General features: G+C 41.1%; 1 long non-coding RNA gene across 3 annotated transcripts in view; it reads left to right on the top strand.

Annotated features, from left to right (window-relative positions):
• LOC135560248 (uncharacterized) overlaps window positions 1-23,546 on the top strand; it is a 77,389-nt gene that overhangs the window by 48,467 nt on the left and 5,376 nt on the right. For all 3 annotated transcript variants that reach the window (XR_010458849.1, XR_010458848.1, XR_010458847.1), the window contains exon 4: window positions 20,595-20,638. This is a non-coding gene — a long non-coding RNA (uncharacterized LOC135560248). The remainder of the gene's footprint in view (window positions 1-20,594; window positions 20,639-23,546) is intronic.

Raw genomic sequence — 23,546 nt, 5'->3', positions numbered from 1 at the left:
GTCATCTCTGAAAAAACTAGAGGCATACTGTCTTTTAAAGCTGTGATGTAAAGGAAAGTATGGATCTCCCCACCTCATGGTGGTCATTTGTTGACCTGTGTGATTTGGCTTGATTGTGTATCTGTTTGTTATATTAAAATTGGCCAACTGAGGATATCAATACTTAGGGGGGTTGTGAAAACATAGAGATAGGCTAACCATACATGAATGCTTAAGTATGGTATCAGTGCAAACTAGAAAGATGAGATTAAAAAATGCTTTGTTGTTGAGTGGCTTTACTGCCTTTCTCCAGTTACCCAGACAGCTATCTACCGAAAGTGGTCTTTACAAATGCATTGAGGTGAGTGTCAACTGACATTAAAAAAAAAATACTTTTGTTATTTCTGTTGTTTATGTTTCGAGTGTCATTCCCCTGCCTGAACCGCTCTCAGAACTTTGTATCTCTGACGAAGGGACTTTTTTACTAAAGTATTTTTTCATCACCTAGCCTGCTGATAGAGGTAACATCAAAACAGTATTTCCTGTGGTTTGAGTTGTGGTGTCTCTTTGTGTGCTGCAATCCATGTGTCTGTGTACACTAACAACAGACGCACTTACAAGTGTTTTCTCTTCAAGCATTTGTGTGCTCACCACATTCTCTCTGTTGACCAGACTGCATCTTATCAAACTCTCTCTGTGACACCTCTAGAACAATTACATAATCTGATCATGTTCATACTACTGAAATAAACAATAGCCATATTTAGTCTGCCAGGGCTATGCCTTGAATTGATTTCATAACATTGCTTACATATGATTCTGTAATGTGTGAGGTTCCTTCAATTCCTTTAACATTTTGCAGTATTTATGTTGGTATTCCCCATCACATAATCTGATTGAATCTGATTGGATCTAAGCTGCAGGACAGGAGAGTGATCTATCCATGATGCTGCTGTATAGATGGGTTGGCTGAAACGTCACGAAAACCATGTGCGTGTTGTTATGATTCTGGATGGCCAGATTGCTATAGAGAATGACAAGAAACTGCCATGTGGGGAATCGTAAGTGGCTCGTTTCATCTTGTTCTTGATACCATGTCTTGTTTTTAGGTGTTTTGACTGATTTCATGATAATGCTAATATGGCTTAAATTTGCTAGCTAGCTAACCAACAATTGTAATTATGTATTTGAGAGACAACATGTGCTCATTATGCAAATTTAAATATATTTTTCAATAAACATTAGAGACAAAATATAGCTTCCATGCTGTCAACAATCTGAGCCAACCCTATCTGTTTTGCCCCATAGTTGCGCACACGTAGGGCTGTTGCGGTGGCCGTATTACCGCCACACCGGTGGTCACGAGTCATGAAGGCAGTTATATTCCACATGTCTGTTTAGTCTGTTTAGGCTTCTCCAAGCTCTGATGCTACTGATGGCCATTGGTAGCCTACCAAACTTGCTAAAAAGTATTTGGTCACCTACAAACAAGCAAGATTTCTGGCTCTCACAGACCTGCAACTTCTTCTTTAAGAGGCTCCTCTGTCCTCCACGCGTTACCTGTATTAATGGCACCTGTTTGAAATTGTTATCAGTATAAAAGACACCTGTCCACAACCTCAAACAGTCACACTCCAAACTCCACTATAGCCAAGCCCAAAGAGCTGTCAAAGGACACCAGAAACAAAATTGTAGACCTGCACCAGGCTGGGAAGACTGAATCTGCAATAGGTATAGTATAGTTATTTGGCCACTTTAGTTGTGATACAAACCATATCAAAACATATATAGTGGGGCAAAAAATATTTGTGTCATTCTCAAAACTTTTGGCCATGACTGTAGATTGACATAGGCTAGTGCTTTTGCTGTTCATTAGACCTACTCATCTTGTTGGCTGACGAAAAGTAAATGTGTTCAGTTCTTCCAATATCTTCAATATGCAGCTCGTAATTGGATAAGAACGCGCGCAATTGCGTCCCCGATGTGTCTGTCTTCACTTGTAGCCTGTGAGAAAGACCCGATCACATGACGGAGAGCCATGTGAGTGTGAATCACTTTGGATTGCTCAGCATACTCAGAGAGAAGGGCACAGTGCAACACTCCAGGCAAAATACATAGATTTTTTTTTAGGGTGCATTACGGCCACAAATTGTGAACGAGAGACTCTTGGAGTGTGTACAGCCTGCGCAAAAAACCTAAGCTCAATATTATTCAAACTATATAATAATATAAAATAATGCCGGAATAATAAGCAAATATTGTCTACTAAATGAACTAGTGTACCCACAACCATTTGGCATAGCCACATCAGGACCTAACAAAACAACAAGTCAGAGTATGCTATTCTTTTCTTCTGAATTAGACTACATTTTCTTCATATCATGCTTCTTTAGGCCTGTCTAAAATAAATAATGGATTTATTGTGAAGGTGTAGGCTATATTATATGGATTTTTAAAAACTTTTTTAAATGGCTTGTAGGTTTTGTGTGGAAGCGAGGAGATGCTAAATATGCTTATGTTAATTAATGGTCAATTACCATGAGCCGACAGTTATTTGCTTGACAATTACCGGCTGTAGAAATGTTGTGATCTCGTCCGTTTTGATGCTAAACAACCAACCCGACTATGCACCTTTCTTTACCCCTTCTGTGTTGTCATGGTGACTGGGAGGCGTGCCCCCGGGGGAGTGGATGAGCAGTGGTCATCGTCCACCTCGGGCTGATGGACAGATGCTGCCTGTGGTTGATTTAGTGCATCACCTGGTGGACACGTTTTAGAATGATCCCATCAGATCGGAGATGGAGCTGGCTTTGGGAGAGCTCCACTGACTCCACACCATACAGGGTTCTACCACATAGGGCTTGTATGGACCTCAACTCCGTATTCTATGGCCTGCCAATCTGCCATATGCCACAGTGGAATCTGTATGTTTTACTGTCAGTCTTCTCTTTACACATTTAGGAGAGATGGGTTAGCATTAGCACACATAGTTCATGAGAGAGAGAGGTAGAGTGAAAGAGAAAAGAGAGAGAGAGATGGACTAATTAAGAAAAGAGAGAGAGAGATGGAGTGAAAGAGAAAAGAGAGAGACAGAGAGAAAGATGAATTGAAAGAGAAAAAAGAGAGAGAGGGAAACAATGACAGAGACAGAGAAAGAGAGAAATTCAATTTTTTTGCATAGCTGGTGAAGTGAAGGGGGGGCGGGGGGTGATAGAGAGTTAGCGGACGTGGAGACTGGAGGCCAGAAATATTGTAGACTGCTCCCTTTCCCGACAGGAAACCCAGGACAGAGACAGAACAGGGCCAGAGTTACAGACCAAGTCTCTGACGTCACCTTCCTGGGGTTTAGAGGGAGAAGGTCTTTTTCACACACTACACTTTTTAATCAGTGTGTCATAAACTATTTCCTAGGGCAGGGTTTCTCAAACTTTTGTGGCAGGGGACCCCTTTTGTGATAGCAAAAGCAAATTCGTCAGGGACCCCCTCATGGTCATAACACAACTCGAGTGAGATAAAAATAGCATATAAGGAGATTTACTATGACTTTGGCAGGGCATGGCCGGATGATCCATGTCTCGGGCCCTGGGTAGGAAAACTTCTTGCAAACTTTTTGAGTTTAAGCTTATTTCCTGCAATTCTACACATTTTGTCATGGGGCAGAGAGCCTTTTTGTTATTGCAGCTTTAAAGCTAAAATCCTGCTATTCTACACATTTTGGCACAAGGTAGAGAAAAAATGCTTAAATTACAGTGCATTTATACAACAACCCCACCAAAAAAGGGAAATACAATAAGTATTGACTTGAAACATGTATAATTGGGGGAGTACAATGGATACCAATATCCCTGTGAGCCTCCCAGGCATATGTTGTCCAGGGTTAAGACCATAAATTGTAGAATAAAGGAGGTATATGTAATATTTTTGTATTGTAATTTCAGAAAATGTCTTTAATAAATCTATATCTATATATCTTATAGTGAAATTATAGTTTTTCACAAAAAATTATCCCCCAAAAATGTGAATGGTCACAAACAAACTTGCATTCTAATGATGCAGATTTTATTTTTATTCAACCTTTATTTTATTAGGGAGTCATACTGAGACCAAGGTCTCTTTTACTGAAATTACATAAAATACACACATACATTTTTTTTATCGAAAAGTCTTCTAAAACAGGAAATATCTTGCTGTCAAATTGTCTGGGGCTGAGAAATTTCTACATGTTTAACGCTTGCCGATTGCTGGCCCCAGTCAATTTGACAACAAGAAATTGTATTTTGTTGACCAATAAGAAGGCTGCACCATTAGGATGCAATTTCATGTGTGCCCAATAAAAAATGTTTGGGAAAAAATATTGTGAAACACTATCATTCCACTATTACTGTAAATACATTAAGGACATTTTCAGAAATTACAATGCAAACATATTACTTATAGCACCGTATTCTTATATTATTACATTGCATTGTATGAATTGTATGAATTACACCCTAAATCAAATCAAATCAAATGTTATTGGCCGCATACACAGATTTGCAGATGTTATCGCAGGTGCAGTGAAATGCTTGTGTTTCTAGCTCTAATAGTTCAGTAATATCTGGCAATACACATTAAAACAAAATATACACATAATCCAGACAAATTAAGAAATTAAGAAATATCAGAACGATGAATGTCAGAGACCGGAATATAAATATATGCAGTACCAGTCAAAAGTGTGTACACACCTACTCATTCAAGGGTTTTTCTTAATTTTTTACTATTTTCTACATTGTAAAATAATATTGAAGACATCAAAACTATGAAATAACACATATGGAGTCATGTAGTAACCAAAAAAATATTAAACAAATCTAAAATATTCTTCTTCTTCTTGCACACTCTTGGCATTCTCTCAACCATCTTCATCTGGAATGCTTTTCCAACAGTATTGAAGGAGTTCCCACATATGCTGAGCTCTTGTTGGCTGCTTTTCCTTCGCTCTGCGGTCTAACTCATCCAAAAACATCTCACTTGGGTTGAGGTCGGGTGATTGTGGAGGCCAGGTCATCTGATGCAGCACTCCATCACTCTCATTGGTCAAATAGCCCTATCACCGCCTGGAGGTGTGTTGGGTCATTGTCCTGATGAAAAAAAATGACAGTCCCACTAAGTGCATACCAGATGTGATGGCGTATCGCTGCAGAATGCTGTGTTAGCCATGCTGGTTAAGTGTGCCTTGAATTGTAAATAAATAACTGACAGTCTCACCAGCAAAGCACCCCCACACAATCACACCTCCTCCTCCATGCTTCACGGTGGTAACAACACATGCAGAGATCATCCATTAATCTGTTCTACGTCTCACAAAGACACTACAGTTGGAACAACAAATCTCAAATTTGGACTCATCAGAACAAAGGACAGATTTCCATAGGTCTAATATCCAATGCTCGTGTTTCTTGGCCCAAGAAAGTCTCTTCTTATTATTGGTGTCCTTTAGTAGTGGTTTCTTTGCAGAAATTCGACCATGAAGGCCTGATTCACGCAGTCTCCTCTCAACAGTTGTGTCTGTTAAAATGTGTCTGTAACATGAACTCTGTGAAGCATTTATTTGGGCTGCAATTTCTGAGGCTGGTAACTCTAATAAACTTGTCCTCTGCAGCCGAGGTAACTTTGGGTCTTCCTTTCATATCGCTGTCCTAATGAGAGCCAGTTTCATCATAGCACTTGATGGTTTTTGCGACTGCACTTGAAATACTTGAAAAGTTCTTGAAATTATCCAGATTGACTGACCTTCATGTCTTAAAGTAATGTTGGACTGTCATTTCTCTTTGCTTTTTTGAGCTGTTCTTGCCGTAATATGGACTTGATCTTTTACCAAATAGGGCTATCTTCTGTATACCAGCCCTACCTTGTCACAACACAACTGATTGGCTCAAACGCATTAAGAAGGAAAGAAATTCCACAAATTAACTTTTAACAAGGCACACCTGTTCATTGAAATGCATTCCAGGTGACTACCTCATGAAGCTGGTTGAGAGAATGTCAAGAGTATGCAAAGCTGTCATCAAGGGGAAGTTTGGCTACTTTGAAGAATCTCAAATATAAAATATATTTGGATTTATTTAACACTTTTTTGGCTACTACATTATTCCATATGTGTTATTTCATAGTTGAGATGTCTTCACTATTATTCTACAATGTAGAAAATAGTAAAAAATAAAGAAAAACCCTTGAATGACTAGATGTGTCCAAACTCTTCACTGGTACTGTATGTACAGTTGAGGTTGGAACTTTACATACACTTAGGTCATTAAAACATTTTCAACCACCCCACAAATTTATTGTAAACAAACTATAGTTTTGGCAAGTAGGACATCTATTTTGTGCATGACACAAGTAATTTTTCCAACAATTGTTTACAGACAGATTATTTCACTTATCATTCACTGTATCACAATTCCAGTGGGTTTACATACACTAAGTTGACTATACCTTTAAACAGCTTGGGAAAATCCAGATAATGATTTCATGGCTTTAGAAGCTTCTGATAGGCTAATTGACATCATTTGAGTCAATTGGAGGTGTACCTGTGGATGTATTTCAAAGTCTACCTTCAAATTCATTGCCTATTTGCTTGACATCATGGGGAAATCAAATGAAATCAGCCAAGACCTCAGCATTTGTTTTGTAGAACTCCACAAGTCTGGTTCATCCCTGGGAGCAATTTCCAAACGCCTGAAGGTACCACGTTCATCTGTACAAACAATTGTGCGCAAGTATATACACCATGGGACCACGCAGCCGTCATACCGCTCAGGAAGGAGACGCGTTCTGTGTTCGAGAGATGAGCGTACTTTGTTGCGAAAAGTTCAACTCAATCCCAGAACAACAGCAAAGGACCGTGCGAAGAAAGGTATATATCCACAGAAAAACAAGTCCTATATCGACATAACCTGAAAGGCCGCTCAACAAGGAAGAAGCCACTGCTCCAAAACCACTATAAAAAAGCCAGACTACGGTTTGCAACTGCACATGGGGACAAAGATCGTACTTTTTGGAGACATGTCCTGTGGTCTGCTGAAACAAACGTAGAACTGTTTGGCCATAATGACCATTGTTATGTTTGGAGGAAAAAGGGGAGGCTTGCAAGCCAAAGAACACCATCCCAACCATGAAGCGTGGGGGTGCTTTACTGCAGGAGGGACTGGTGCACTTCACACAATAGATGGCATCATGAGGAGAAAAATTATGTGGATATATTGAAGCAACATCTCAAGACATCAGTCAGGAAGTTAAAGCTTTGTCGCAAATGGGTCTTCCAAATGGACAATGACCCCAAGCATACTTCCACAGTTGTGGCCAAATGGCTTAAGGACAACAACGTCAAGGTATTGGAGTGGAAATCACAAAGCCCTGACCCCAATACTATAGAACATTTGTGGGCAGAACTGAAAAAGCATGTGCGAGCATGGAGGCCCACAAACCTGACTCAGTTACACCAGCTCTGTCAGGAGGAATGGGCCAAAATTCACCCAACTTATTGTGGGAAGCTTGTGGAAGGCTTCCCGAAACGTTTGACCCAAGTTAAACTGTTTAAAGGCAATGCTACCAAATACTAATTGAGTGTATGTAAACTTCTGACCCACTGGGAATGTGATGAAAGAAAATAAAGCTGAAATAAATCATTCTCTCTACTATTATACTGACATTTCACATTCTTAAAATAAAGTGGTGATCCTAACTGACCTAAAACAGGGAATTTTTACTTGGATTAAATGTCAGGAATTGGTCAAAACTGAGTTTAAATGTAGTTGGCTAAGGTGTATGTAAACTTCTGACTTCAACTGTACATGTACAGTGCCTTCACAAAGTATTCATGTTTCTTGACTTATTCCACATTTTGTTGTTACAGCCTGAATTCAAAATTGAATTAAAACAGAGAACACTATTATATTGACGCACACATTTTGAAAAACATAATTCCACTTTTACATTATGGGGTATTGTGTGTAAACCAGTGACAAACAAATATACATTTAATTATATTTTAAATTCAGGCTGAAACAACAGAATGTGGAAAAAGTCAAGGGGTGTGAATACTTTTTGAAGGCGTGGTGTGTTTTGTATGTTAACGTTATTAAAGTGACCAGTGTTCAATGACTAGAATATTGTATATACTGTACATATAAAGTGGGTTAAACAGAATGTAAACATTATTAACCTCTAGCGACGAGCAATCCCGTATCCGGGAGCGTAATCATAGCCTCAAGCGCATTACCATAACGCAACATTTCCTATTCATGAAAATCGCAAATGAAATGAAATAAATATATTGAAACACAAGCTTAGCCTTTTGTTAACAACACTGTCATCTCAGATTTTCAAAATATGCGTTACAGCCAACGCTAGACAAGCATTTGTGTAAGTTTAGCATGGCATAATGCTATGCTAGGCTGTGCTGGCAGCAGGCAACATTTTCACAAAAATAAGAAAAGCAACCAAATTAAATCATTTACCTTTGAAGAACTTCAGATGCTTTCACTCAGGAGACTCCCAGTTAGATAGCAAATGTTCCTTTTTTCCAAAAAGAATATTTTTGTAGGCGAAAAACGTCACGTTTGTTCATCCTGCTTGGCTGAGAAATCGACCGAAAATACTTCAACTATAACGCCAAACTTTTTTCAAAATTTGCCCCATAATATCGACAGAAACACGGCAAACGTTGTTTAGGATCCATCCTCAAAGTGTTTTTAACATATGTATTCAATAATATATCTGTGGAGGCAGTTGGTTTCTCATAAGAAACTATTGGAAAAATGGCTACCTAGGTATTTTATGCAACGTTTTCTCCGGGAGACACCATGCGTCCACTCGCCCTATATGGTCTCTTACAGCCATTCTCCAATGGAAATGCCTAAGAAGACGTCACAATGCTGCAGACACCTTGGGGAAAACGTGGAAAACGTAAGCTGACTCCTAGCTCCTTCACAGCCATATAAGGAGTCATTGGCATGAGGCTGTTTCAAAAAATGCGGCACTTCCTGATTGGATTTTTATCTGGGTTTCGCCTGTAACATCAGTTCTGTGGCACTCACAGACAATATCTTTGCAGTTTTGGAAATGACAGAGTGTTTTCTTTCCAAAGCTGTCAATTATATGCATAGTCGAGCATCTTTTCGTGACAAAATATCTTGTTTAAAACGGGAACGTTTTTCATCCACAAATTAAAATAGCGCCCCCTATATCCAAGAAGTTAATGTCAACATTAAATTCAATGACTCTATGGACATAGGGCAGAAGTCTCTAAATTGCAGGGTAGAGTACCAGGTGGTAGCTGGCTAAAACAGTGAGTAAGGCTACTAGTTCCATCTGGACAAGAGGAATACCTGTGTAAGAATTCTGTTCATTGACTGCAGCTCAGCCTTCAACACCATTGTACCCTCCAAGCTCATCATTAAGCTTGGCGCCCTGGGTCTGAACGTGCCCTGTGCAACTGGGTCCTGGACTTCCTGTAGGGCCGCCCCCAGTTGGTGAAGGAAGGAAATAACACCTACACTACGCTGATCCTCAACACAGGGGTTCCACAAGGTAGCGTGCTGAGCACCCTCCCGTGATGCCCTAATTACCCATGGTTGTGTGGCCACGCACGCCTCCAACTCATTTGTTAAGTTTGCAGACGACACAACAGTGGTAAGCCTGATGACCAACAACGACGAGACAGCCTACAGGTAGGAATTGAGGGCCCTGGCAGAGTGGTGCCAGGAAAATAACCTCTCCCTCATCGCCCCTAAGACCCTCTTTTACAGATGCACCATTGAGAGCATCCTGTCAGGCTGTATCATCGCCTGGTCTGGCAACTGCACCACCCACAACCGCAGGGCTCTTCAGCCCCACTGGGTGCGGTCAGCCCAACGCATCACCGGGAGCACACTGCCTGCCCTTTAGAACATGTACAGCACCCAGTGTTAAAGGAAGACCAAGAAGATCATCAAGGACCTCAGCCACCTGAGCCACGGCTTGTTCACCCCGCTATCATCCAGAAGGCGAGTTCAGTACAGGTGCATCAAAGCTGGGACCAAAAAACGGAAACAGCTGGGGATAGAAGCTGTTCGGCATCCCAGAGTCACCTCTTCACTGTTGCTGTTGAGACTGGTGTTTTGCAGGTACTATTTAATGAAGCTGCCAGTTGAGGACTTGTGAGGTGTCTGTTTTTCAATCTAGACACTCTAATGTACTTGTCCTCTTGCTCAGTTGTGCACCGGGCCTCCCACTTCTCTTTCTATTCTAGTTAGCGACAATTTACACTGTTCTGTGAAGGGAGTAGTACACAGCATTGTACCAGATCTTCAGTTTCTTGGCAATTTCTCGCACAGAATAGCCTTCATTTCTCAGAACAAGAATAGACTGACGAGTTTCTGAAGAAAGTGCTTTGTTTCTGGCCATTTTGAGCCTGTAATCAAACCTACAAATGCTGATGCTCCCGATACTCAACTAATCTAAAGAAGGCCAGTTTTATTGCTTTTTTAATCAGAACCACAGTTTTCAGCTGTGCTAACATAATTGCAAAAGAGTTTTCTAATTAGCCCATTATCCTTTTAAAATTATAAACTTGGATTAGCTAACACAACGTGACATTGGAACACAGGAGTGATGGTTGCTGATAATGGGCCTCTGTACGCCTATGTAAATATTCCATACAAAATCTGCCTTTTCCAGCTACAATTAAAATGTACAACGTTAACAATGTCTACACTGTATTTCTGATAAATTTGGTGTTATTTTAATGGACAATTTGTTTTGGTTTTCTTCAAAAACAAGAACGTTTCTAAGTGACCCCTAACCTTTGAACGGTAGTGTACAGTATATACAGTACCAGTCAAAAGTTTGGACAGACCGACTCATTCAAGGTTTTTCTTTTTTTAAACTATTTTCTACGTTGTAGATTAGTAGTGAAGACATCGAAACTATCAAATACATATGGAATCATGTAGATAATCGATAATTTCATTTTCACCTGGCTACCCCTACCCCGGCCAACATCTCAGCACCCCCTGCAGCAACTTGCCCAATGCCCCTCCCCCCCACTTATCCTTCACCCAAATCCTGACAGCTGATGTTTTTGAAGAGCTGCAAAATCTGGATCCCTACAAATCAGCTGGGCTAGACAATCTGGACCCTGTCTTTCTAAAATTATCTGCCAAAATTGTTGCAACCCCCTATTACTAGCCTATTCAACCTCTCTTTTTTATCATCTGAGATCCCTAAAAATCGGAAATCTGCCGCGGTCAGTACTGTGCAGCCGTCTTCATCGACCTGGCCAAGGTTTTGACTCTGTCAATCACCGCATTCTTAACGGCAGACTCAATAGCCTTGGCTTCTCAAATGCCTGCCTCGCCAAATGCCTGCCTCGCCTTCACCAACTACTTCTCAGATAGTGTTCAGTGTGTAAAATCGGAGGGCCTGTTGTTCGAACCTCTGGCAGTCTCTATGGGGGTGCCACAGGGTTCAATTCTTGGGCCGACTCTTTTCTCTCTATATATAAATGTTGTCGCTGTTGCTGCTGTGGATTTTCTGATCCACCTCTATGCAGACGACACCATTCTGTATACATCTGGCCCTTCTTTGGACACTGTGCTAACAAACCTTCAAACAAGCTTCAGCACCATACCACACTCCTTCCGTGGCCTCCAACTGCTTTTAAATGCTATTAAAACTAAGTGCAGGCTCTTCAACCGATTGCTGCCTGCACCCGCACGTCCGACTAGCATCACTACTCTGGACGGTTCTGACCTAGAATATGTGGACAACTACAAATACCTAGGTGTCTGGTTAGACTGTAAACTCTCCTTCCAGACTCACATTAAGCATCTCCAATCCAAAATTAAATCTAAAATTGGCTTCCTATTTCGCAACAAAGCCTCCTTCACTCATGCTGCCAAAACCTACCCTCGTAAAACTGACTATCCTACCGATCCTTGATTTCAGCGATGTCACTTACAAAATAGACCCCAACACTCTACTCAGCAAACTGGATGTAGTCTATCACAGTGCCATCTGTTTTGTCACCAAAGCCCCATATACTACCCACCACTGCTACCTGTATGCTCTTGTTGGCTGGCCCTCACTACATATCGCCAAACCCACTGGCTCCAGGTCATCTATAAGTCTTTGCTAGGTAAAGCCCCGCCTTATCTCAGCTTACTGGTCACCATAGCAACCACCACACGTAGCACGTTCTCCAGCAGGTATACTGCACTGGTCATCCCCAAAGCCAACACTTCCTTTCGCCGCCTTTCCTTACAGTTCTCTGCTGCTAGTGACTGGAACGAATTGCAAAAATCTCTGAAGCTGGAGTCTTATATCTCCCTCTCTAACTTTAAGCATCAGCTGTCAGAGCAGCTCACCAATCACTGTACCTGTACACAGCCAATCTGTAAATAGCACACCCAACTACCTCATCCCCATTTTATTACTTCCCCTCTTGCTCTCTTGCACCCCAGTATCTCTACTTGCACATCATCATCTGCACATTTATCACTCCAATATTAATTGTAATTATTTAGCCTACATCCCTAGTCCTCTACATTTGCACACACTGTACATAAATAAAAACATCTTTATTTTCTATTGTGTTATTGACTGTACGTTTGTTTATGTGTAACTCCGTTGTTGTTTTTGTCGCACTGCTTTGCTTTATCTTGGCCAGGTTGTAAGGTCACAGTTGTAAATAGGAACTTGTTCTCAACTGGCCTACCCAGTTATATAAAGGTGAAATACAAAAATAAATATATTTTATACTTGAAATTCTTCAAAATAGCCAACCTTTGCCTTGATGACTGCTTTGCACACTATTGGCTCCCGAGTGGCGCAGCGGTCTAAGGCACTGCATTTCTGTGCAAGCATTGACACTACAGTCCCTGGTTTGATTCCAGGCTGTATCGTATATTGCCGTGATTGGGAGTCCCATTGGCCGGTGCACAATTTTCCCAGCCGGGTTAGTCCGTCATTGTAAATAAGAATTTGTTCTTAACTGACTTGCCTAGTTAAAAAAAAAAAAAATAATAAAATATTAGTAAAAAAACAAATTCTCTCAACTAGCTTCATGAGGTGATCACCTGGAATGCATTTAAATGAACAGGTGTGCTTTGTTAAAAGTTATTTTGTCTAATTTTTTTACTTCTCAATGTATTTGAGCCAATCAGTTGTGTTGTGACAAGGTAGGGTTGGTATTCAGAAGATAGCACTAATTGGTAGAAGACCAAGTTCATATTATGGCAAGAACAGCTCAAATAGGCAAAGACATGAAGGTCAGTCAATCTGGAAAATTTCGAGAACTTTTCAAGTTTCTTCAAGTGCAGTCGCAAAAACCATCAAGCGCTTTGATGAAACTGTCTCTCATGAAGACTGCCACAGGACAGGAAAACCCAGAGTTACCTCTGCTGCAGAGGATAAGTTCATTAGAGTTACCAGCCTCAGAATTTGCAGCCCTAATAAATGCTTCACAGAGTTCAAGTAACAGACACATCTCAACATCAACTGTTCAATCAACTGTTGAATCAGGCATTCATGGTTAAATTGCTGCAAAGAAATCACTACTAAAGGACACGAATAAGAGGAAGAGATTTGCTTGGGCCACGAAATATGAGCAATGGACATTAGACTGGTGGAAATCTGTCCTTTGGTCAAAACATATAATGATAATAAATTATAATGCTAATATATTTTGAGATCTGGCTGCTGACCGCCTGCTGTACCTCCCCTGATCCCCCTTTGAGAACCCCTGTCCAAGGCCACAGTGTTAAAGTTGCAATATGCAGAATTCACTCCACCATTTACAATTGCTAAAATTCTAATAGTTTGCCTAATTTCAGTTTACGTGACAAAACAAGCAAGTGTGAAGAATCATTGTACCATCTAAACCGCTGTAAAATGTATTTTCAATAACCCAAAATATTTTATTTCCAGCTGTTTGAAGCTGATGTGTAAAACCAAAAGTAGAACAGATTTACAGCTTCTTACGCTTACAATGAGAATGACAGATCATTTTCACATTTGAATCCTATTAGAATGGTGTGTGATTTTACTTCAGTTGTTTTGTTAGATCTCTGCGGTTCATAATGCCAGTGAGCAGTATTTCACAGTGGCAGCGTGGCTCTATCTGTGTGGAGGTCTGTACTTTAATGGGCTTTATTGATCTAAACAACGTAAGCGGTTGCGGTGATGTTATTAAGGTAGAGATAACTTCTGTTTTATTCCACTCCAACAATATATTAGCGTTTTATTGGTCTAAATAACTTTACCTTTCAGACAGTAATGCAGCAGTTAGTCACCCAGGCTCTTTATGTCTCCAGGATCTTCATAAAGCATCTCCCCTGGACATCCTGCTGTGGCGAGAGTGAAAAACCACAGGTTAAAAGGCATGCTGGGAAGTTTCAATGCCATCACCGTAAATGATCTCTTTTGAATACATAAATACGACCTGTGAATGGGAGCCATGGACCCCAACGCATTCTCTGTTTCACACATGCATGTACTGGTGAGAGTACTGAGTCCCGGTTTCCCTATGGTTCCCCATGGTTCCCCATGCTCAGAGGCACGGTGGCTCCACCATGTCGGCAGTAGCTCAGTGGTATACCTTGTTAACACCCATATGTAGGAGTTATTATGAGTCTTAACACTTTTTTCTCCCTTTTGATCCTTGTGTCAGAATCTAATTGTGGGTACACTAACATCCTGACATATTTAACAGATCTTTTAGAGATATTCGGTGTATAAAGTATGGGTATTGGTAGTGTTTTTCTTATTGGTTAAACTGTTCGTTGGTTGATTCTACAAACTTTTTAATGGACTATTGCAATATTTATTTCCTTTCAAGGGCACACTATATCCAATATTTATATGAAATAACGATCCCATTTATCAGGAAGCAAATTTTCAGGGGATTTTAATTTGCAGCTATTTAAAGCCTGGGTTTTGGTAATGAATTATTTTGTCATCTTGCCTCTGATGAGATTCATCTTTAATAACTGTAACAATTATTTTATTAAAAAAAGAAGCAATGCATTATGGCTATCTCGGCAAGGTCTCGAGCTGGAAAGAATTCTCATTAAGAGCATTACATTACCCCGTAGTGCTTTCATTTGGATGTCCCGCTGAAATGACATTGCGTGTCAACAATGCTTGTGTTAGAAGTAAGCAGCCATATTTACAGAGGCTTTTTTCATTCGCCGGCTGACACTTGGAGATGTATTAAAATAGATACTAATGCTCTATATCGGATTAAGTCATTTTAATGGGAAAACTGCAACAACCCCAAAAAAATTTTTAAATATAAAGTGAGGAATTGAGTTTTCTACCTCCTGGCTTTGATATTAGTTGTATGTTTTGGCACCAAGGTATGATTGTTTAACATTATGGTAATGATGCTTTTCTTAAACAAAGCTCTGACCCCCACCCCCCCCCAATTAGATTTCTGTCAAAATTGGATGTATTTCCTCGAGTCATCCTAGGTTTATTCTACGGCATCATGGAGACATGTTGTGTTGTCTGATTTATCATGATTTGTTTTTGTCTGGCAAATGCTGGCTCAGGGTCGGTTGTCGTTAATGACATGGTTGTAATTGTTTGTCAGCTTGGTAATGTGTGATTTCCTATCTCCATGTGAAGTTGGGAGGTTTAAGATGGAAGGGTGGATGTTTTCAGGAAGACAAAGTGCTGTGATTTGTCACCAGCTAAATGTCTTGGAGAAGAGTTTTTACTCCCCCACATCGTTTTCTGCGGGGGTGGGTATCGTCATGATAATTTAGATACTGTATATCACCTTCATATGCCATCACCGAACACACAGGAAGCCTAGTAAACTAGTAGTTCTCTCATCTTTAAACATGATAGTGAGTTTGTCCCACACAAGTGTTCTTGAGTGAAACTGGCTTTTTGGAGGAATGACAACTTGGTGATCTGATAAATATTGTGACAAGCAAGCAACAGAGACAAAGCAGTTTGGAGAGAATTAATGGTTTTGTGCCACTGTGTGTGTATCATATGTTTGTATCAGTGAAGGGATGCCCACCATGCAGACTGTCAAGAAGATATCTCCATTTCAAAGGAAGACAGAAGTGAAATCACCAAATGTTATGTAATCTTGTATTTTGGGTTTTTGGTAAGAATCATCACTTCCTTAAATGTATGATTCTTAATAGAGGCTATTTCACCATCTGATGAGGAGTGATATGTCAAATTTGCTCATAGTATAAGTGAAAGACCGCATGTGAACAGGTAGTTTGGGGTAAACCAGCAATCATATTTTCATCATGTTGTTATGGGGACCATGTAGCTATATACTGTGTAGAATACACTTGTTTCTGTTTTACCTCCATGTTGGCTTGGTAAGAGGCAGGGTCTAATGAGTTCTCACCAGGGAACAAGCCAAACAAAGGACATGAGTTAGTGTATGCAGATGTCTCCAGAGGTTGCTACTTATTGTCACAATCACCCCCCCTTATATCAATTCATGACTTTGTTGGTTATTCTGTCTGATTTTGCGCACATGAGTAGTGTAATCAACTAAATGTGGCTGCTGTCTTCTTATTACCTGGGTGCTTAACACAGATTTTTTTCCTTCAAGGACAAATGGCGTACGAGAAGGCTGATCCTGTGTGAAGTCCCCGAGCTCTCGGCGAGCAGCAGTTCCTTTTTCAGCGCCAGCTGTTCTCTCAGATACACTGGGCTGCACTGAAATTCTCTTAATATAATTCTAGGGGCTCAGGAGAATAGCGCAAAACAAGCGTGCCAGAGAGGAGAGCGTTGCATTTTTCATCAGCAGGCCTCAACTCGCTGAGTTAGTGGGCAGCGCTCTCATTCATGAGCAGATGTTCAGCGCAGTTACACTCTGCAGTTAATGTGAACTTACTGGCCTCTCTGCCATCGGCTGCAAGGACGTTGGCAGCGACCTGGCATCTGAGAATTACTCCTGGTAAAAAGCACAGGCCAGGAAAGTGAAGCCGTGGCCTTTTTTAGCCACTACCCAGCCCAGAAGATGTAGCTGAAGCCAGAGAGTAGGAGAAGGCTCTGACAGGCTATCAATCTTAGGCCCGGCAGTGATGAAACACTCTCTGCTGTTTGCTGTGGGAATAGCAGTGAAAATTCCTGAAGACAATTTCCACAAGTTTATCATTAATTTCTTATGACAGACTAAACATGAAACCCACACCACTTGGCAAGAGAATGCGCTGTGTGATAGGCTAGCACAGGAAGGTACAGGTCCCAGTTGTTAGTCAATGGGTAGGAGGGATATAGTGGTTTCAATACCCTTGAAAGAGGAAATGAATGTGAACCAGGCAGCTGCGAGAGGATAAGTGTCTGTCTGTCTGGCCCTGGTTGGTTTATGGTAGAGCCCAGCTGGTGCTGTGGTCAGCCCGATGGTTCAGTCATCTGTTCTACCATGCCTCTCCAACTGCGTTTGATGTGGCTCTGTAGAGCTGTAATATCTCCCTAAAAACTCTGCAAAAGGCTCACTAAAGGATTTACGTAAAGGCTTATTCATTTATCAGGATGAGTACGTGACTGAGTGTTTAGTAGGTAACATTCGGCTCGCCATGGGAGCAGTGTGAAAGTCATTGAGGTAAAGTTGTGGATGTGGGACTTTAATAGAAGAATGACAAGCACTTGTTTCTACTGCTCATGGCTCATTCTCACTTTCTAATTGGTCGTTTTCAGGTTGGGTTTATGAGAGCAAAACTAATTAGTGTTTCTAAATTCAGCAGAAAAAAAAGTCAGTTGAGTTGATTGTTCTGGTTTCCTCTCCTGTGTCAGGCGCTCAACAATAAAATAAGACTCTAATCATTTTCAAATTGCTCGTATTTTTAAACCAGAGTTGAATGTCATTCTCGGTCTCCTGGCATTTTGTTTGGCAAGATCAGGGAACAGCGGTCGCCCTCTCGCCGTGCTCTCTTTGTGATTCGTGGGAAGTTTAGGATGGGGCTGGTGGAAAAACAATGCATGGTGTTTTAGGTGGGGTTGTTTTGCTTTGATTGTGAACGTCCTGCTGACAGAAGCGGGCTAGTAAGTTTACAGTAGCTCTGACATTCCCTGTTACCTTTATTCAGAGAGCTCCAGCTGCAGCGAGCCCTCAGGAAGCACCAGTGCTGAGCAGAGCAGGCCCATGGGCCGCTGGCCGCCGGGAGAGGGAGAGGGAGCCCTGTTTGAGTTGGCAAACAGTCCCCTCTCCTCTCGGGGAAGTTCTGCTGCATCTGCAGAAAAGCCAGGGGAGAGTGGTGGGTTGCTCTGACGAGACACATGGTGGTGACTCCAAGGGCAGGATGGGCTTTTTCCACCTCTCCTCCCTTTCAGGAAACACATTTAGCCTTTTCTTCCCTCCATGTTTGAAAAAGGATAGAAAGAGTGGATATGGCGGAGGGGGGAGGTGGCGGAGGGGGCATGGTTGTGTATGACAGAAGTCAGCCACAGGGGGTTGGTGTTAATCTGTGGCGTTTGTTTGAGATGGGGTACTGTGCAATGCTTCAACAAGCTATTTTGCTGTGTGTTCTCTGAGCCCTATTCTCTCTGCTGGGGTTTAATTTATATTGAATAAAAAAAGTTTATTGGTCATTTTAACAACGTTCTGTTAAACTTACACTATTTGTATTTTTCCTTCCACAGCGGAGGGATTTGTCTTCAGAGGGCTGTAGTAATTAAGCAGAAGGAGCTGTGGATCTAGGGTTAGGGACGAACAGTGTTTAAATGCAATTAGAGCGCAGCTAGAATCAATTTGAACTCAATTACAGTTTTCTGAATGTGCCAATATTTGTTAAATCAAGGGAATTCTCGTTTGTGATGCTAAATATGTATCCAAAGATATTTAAAACATGGAAAGAAAAATAACCTCTGAGGAAAAATCTACTTAACGCAGCTTTAATGAAGAAGAATTGTTTGAATGTGACCTCTCTATATACAGTGCCTTCGGAAAGTTTTCAGACCCTTTGACTCCACATTTTGTTACATTACAGTCTTATTCTAAAATGGATTAAGTAAAAAAAATCCTTAGCAATCTACACACAATACCCCATAATGACAAAGTGAAAACGGGTTTTTAGACATTTTTGCAAATGTATTAAAAATAAATACCTGAAATACCGTATTTACATAAGTATTCAGACCCTTTGCTATGAGACTCAAAATTGAGCTCAGGTGCATCCTGTTTCCATTGATCATCCTTGAGATGTTTCTACAACTTGATTGGAGTCCGCCTGTAGTAAATTCAATTGATTGGACATGATTTGGAAAGGCACACAGAGCTGTCTATCTATATAAGGCCCCACAGTTGACAGTGCATGTCAGAGCAAAAACCAAGCCATGAGGTCAAAGGAATTTTCCTTAGAGCTCCAAGACAGGATTGTGTGGAGGCACAGATCTGGGGAAGGGTACCAAAACATTTCTGCAGTCACGTCTGGAGGAAACCTGGCACCATCAGTGCAGTGAAGCGTAGTGCTGGCAGCATCATGCTGTGGGGATGCTTTTCAGTGGCAAGGACTGGGAGACTAGTCAGGATCGAGGCAAAGATGAACGGAGCAATGTACAGAGAGATCCTTGATGAAAACCTGCTCCAGAGCGCTCAGGACCTCAGACTGGGGGTGACAGTTCACCTTCCAACAGGACAATGACCCAAAGCTCACAGCCAAGACAACGCAGGAGTGGCTTTGAGAAAAGTCTCTGAATGTCCAGAGCCTGGACTTGAACCCGATCGAACATTTCTGGAGAGACCTGAAAATAGCTGTGCAGCGACGCTCCCCATCCGACCTGACAGCACATGAGAGGATCTGCAGAGAAGAATGGGAGAAACTTCCCAATTACAGGTGTGCCAAGTTTGTAGCGTCATACCCAAGAAGACTCGAGGCTGTAATTGTGCTTCAAGAAAGTACTGGGTCTGAATACTTTTTGTTGCTTTGTCATTATGGGGTATTGTGTGTGGATTGATGATAACATTTTAATCCATTTTAGAATAAGGCTGTAACCTAAAAAAATGTGGAAAAAGTCCAGGGGTCTGAATACTATCCAAAGGCACTCTTTCTCTCTCTCTCTCTCTCTCTCTCTCTCTCTCTCTCTCTCTCTCTCTCTCTCTCTCTCTCACACATACACATATCACACATACACAAATATTTGTTGATTCCCATTCAAATCCTATTTCCCTAACCTTTAACCTAACTTAACCTTAACCCCAAACCCCTAAACTTAACCCCTAATGCTAATTCTAACACTAATTGTAACCCTAAACTTTACCACTAAGCCTAACATGTTTTCTTGTAGGGACTGGTGAAATGTCCCCACTTGTCTGGACTTCTGGTCCCCACAAAGATAGTAAACACGCACACAAATACTGTAAATACTCTTTCACAATAATAGGGAGGTACCCAACAGGAATTAAATACTGTGTTTGAAATTTTTTGGATTGAAGGAGTGCCATAGATTTCATAATTTCCAACTGACAATAATATCTTCCTCTTTTTCTTCTTTTCACTTTTATTCCCCCTCCATTCTATCTCTCTTTCTCTCTCTCTCTCTCTCTCTCTCTCTCTCTCTCTCTCTCTCACTCTTTCTCTTTCTCGCTCTCTTCCACCTGCTGTGCCTTCCTCCAGCCTGGAGACTCCAGTGGTGACCCCCTGTGGAGACCGAGATCAAAGTAAGTGACTGGAGTCAGACCCCATTGACACAACCATACAGTAGAACCAGAGACAGACTCCTAATAGACATGACAGATCTATACTCAAATACTCCTATTAAATTGACTACATCGACGGACAAGTGTTTCCCTGTGAACAGTGTTTCCTTCTACCCTAAGAAAAAAAGGTGCTATCTAGAACCTAAAAGGGTTTTTCGGCTGTCCCCATATGAGAACCTGTTGAAGAACCCTTTTTGGTTTCAGGTAGAATCCTTTCCACAGAGGCTCTACATGGAACCCAAAAGGGTTCTACATAGAACCAAAAAGGATTATCCTATGGGGACAGCCAAATAACCCTTTTGGAACCCTTTTTTCTAAGAGTGGTGCATCCATAGTAAACTTGATGAAGATATATCTCAGAGAAATATAAAAATGCAAATGTTTACAGGGTCATCTGATGAAAAGGTCGCAAACGATAAATTTGATTTTGCATAATAACTGGTGCTGTTGTAAATGGATCACTTGGTCAGTTGCTTTTTACTTTCAATGAAGCAGAAATGATAGTGACAATGCATGATTAACATAGGTTCCATATATCCCTTTAATCCACACCACCGTATATTCACAGTTGTGACTGAATTCAAGGCAAAAACATGACCAGATCGTATATTCAGGTTCATGTCTGCAACCCTCCTCGCACCATCTCTCAAGTCATTTACACTCTGTGTGGTGTATAAACACATTCAAAGCAAACAATGACCCAGAGCAGACTTCACACTGCAAAACTATTTCAAAGCACTGTAAACACTAAACATGACTGACCTTCCTCTTGACCACACCACCAACACACAGAGGAGGCTCAGCCTTAAATCTGGTGTTTGCATTAAGATTCATTTTGACCTTGACAAGACATGTTGTAGGTTACATATATATGTTCAGTTTCTGTCTGTTTTTGTTTGATATTTGTCAGGTTGTATTCTGTGACCATATGGACATGATCCTCAGTCGCTATGCATTTGATTTAACAGTTTGTTTCCCATTGGGCTTGATAGTGTTGTTGTTGAATTAGGGTATCAGACATTAGTTAAGAGCACTGGATAGCTCTTCTAGACCAAGTTACTGTCCCTCACTGCTGGGCATAACTATACTGATTTATATGAGCTATACTGGTTTTTATGAACTATACTGGTTTCTATGAACTATGAACTATACTGGTTTATCTAAACTATACTGGTTTCTATGAACTATACTGGTTTATATTAGCTATACTGGTTTACATGAACTATACTGGTTTCTATGCACTACTGGTTTATATGAACTATACTGGTTTATATGAACTATACTGGTTTACATGAACTATGAACTATACTGGTTTATATGAACTATGAACTATACTGGTTTATATGAACTATACTGGTTTATATGAACTATATATACTAGTTTATATGAGCTATACTGGTTTATATGAACTATACTGGTGAACTAGGTGACCAAGAACCCGATGGTCACTGACAGAGCTCCAGAGTTCCTCTGTGGAGATGGGAGAACCTTCCAGTAGGACAATCATCTCTGCAGCACTCCACAAATCAGGCCTTTATGGTAGAGTGGTCAGCCACTCCTCAGTAAAAGGTAAATTACAGCCTAAGGCACCTAATGGACTCTCAGACCATGAGAAACAAGATTCTCTGGTCTAATGAAACCAAGATTGAACTCTTTGGCCTGAATGCCAAGTGTCACGTCTGGAGGAAACCTGGCACCATCCCTACTGTGAAGCATGGTGGTGGCAGCATCATGCTGTGGCAATGTTTTCCAGCAGCAGGGCCTGGGAGACTAGTCAGGATCGAGGGAAAGATGAACGCAGCAAAGTACAGAGAGATCCTTGATGAAAACCTGACCCAGAGCGCTCAGGACCTTGACTGGGGCAAAGGTTCACCTTCCAACAGGACAAATACCCTAATCCCACAGCCAAGACAACGCATGAGTGGCTTTGGGACAAGACTCTGAATGTCCTTGAGTGGCTCAGCCACAGCCCGGACTTGAACCTGATCGAACATCTCTGGAGAGACCTGAAAGTAGCTGTGCAGCACCGCTATAATTAAGTGATAATGCCAGAGAAGCCGGTGTTTGGTGCCAATATATCCTCCAAACACCGGCTTCGAGGGCATTACACTTTTGTACAATGGGTTACCAGCATATTCAAATAATGATTGACATATTTTCATTAAAACTTTATTTTTATGAATTTATTCATACTATGTCATCCTTCCACAAGATATAGTTCCGACACAAATGTAAGGTAAATACCCAAGCTGGCTTGTTGTTCAGTTCGGTTGCTAGAGTCGTGACCCAGTCGTTCAGTCTTTTTGTTCTGTATCTATGGACGCAAGCAGTCATTCGTTCTAAATGTTCTTTACCATACTGGCTGGCAACATAATTATCCCTTGCTTGCTAGCTAGTCACCTACGGCTAACTTGCGGTCACGTCAAAAAGTGCAGCCAGACTAACAGCAAAGTAGCTGCATTTGCATGTGTTTCAGTGGTTTTCTAGTAACATTTATTTGGATACATCCATAACAATGAGCGAACGAGGCATAATTTGCCTGGCGTAGAACATTTGCTCACTTATCAGGACACTGTTGTTCAGAGGAGCTAGCTAACAACACAGTTATCACAATCACTTAAAACCGCAGCTGGAAAGACTGCAAACTAGCTGCACTTCGTTTCGTTTTACCTTTTTTCAATTGACATTTCTTTTTATATATCCATAAAAAATTACGCCAGCTGATTCATGATTTCAACTGGCTAAGAAACGCTGACCGACTGTCTATCTCGTCCCGACTCCCAACACGTTCCTTACTATGGGACAGCTGGAGATTGAATTTGAATATTGAAACAATGTTGCAAATATCGGAGAGATAGACAGCAGGTTT

This window comes from Oncorhynchus nerka, linkage group LG15, assembly GCF_034236695.1.
Source record: "Oncorhynchus nerka isolate Pitt River linkage group LG15, Oner_Uvic_2.0, whole genome shotgun sequence".
NCBI classification, from domain to species: domain Eukaryota; kingdom Metazoa; phylum Chordata; class Actinopteri; order Salmoniformes; family Salmonidae; genus Oncorhynchus; species Oncorhynchus nerka.
The sequence above is the reverse complement of the archived record's forward strand: the minus strand, read 5'-3'. Positions and strand labels throughout refer to the sequence as shown.